Raw genomic sequence first — 317 nt, forward strand, 5'->3', positions numbered from 1 at the left:
CCAGGTGCAATGCCCTTCATCTGTAGTTCAGCATGCCCTGCTGTCTTGGGTGCTCTGGCTCCTCTCCAGGGTGGCATATGAACTGACGACGAAACTGATCGGTGAGCTGCCTGGGGACAGCCAGCTCCCACGACGGCCCCAGTGTCCGGGAGCAGGCGCTGCCTCGGGCTGGCTGATAACGCTCGTCATAGGTCATGTTTACTCAGCACACACTGACACAAACGCCAGGCATGCACGACCCCACCTAGTCCCCACCTCAGCATCGTGGGTGGCACTGTTAGCATCTCACAGGTGGGCCCCTGAGGGCCACTCTGCTG

This window comes from Pteropus vampyrus, unplaced genomic scaffold, assembly GCF_000151845.1.
Source record: "Pteropus vampyrus isolate Shadow unplaced genomic scaffold, Pvam_2.0 Scaffold11816, whole genome shotgun sequence".
NCBI lineage: Eukaryota > Metazoa > Chordata > Mammalia > Chiroptera > Pteropodidae > Pteropus > Pteropus vampyrus.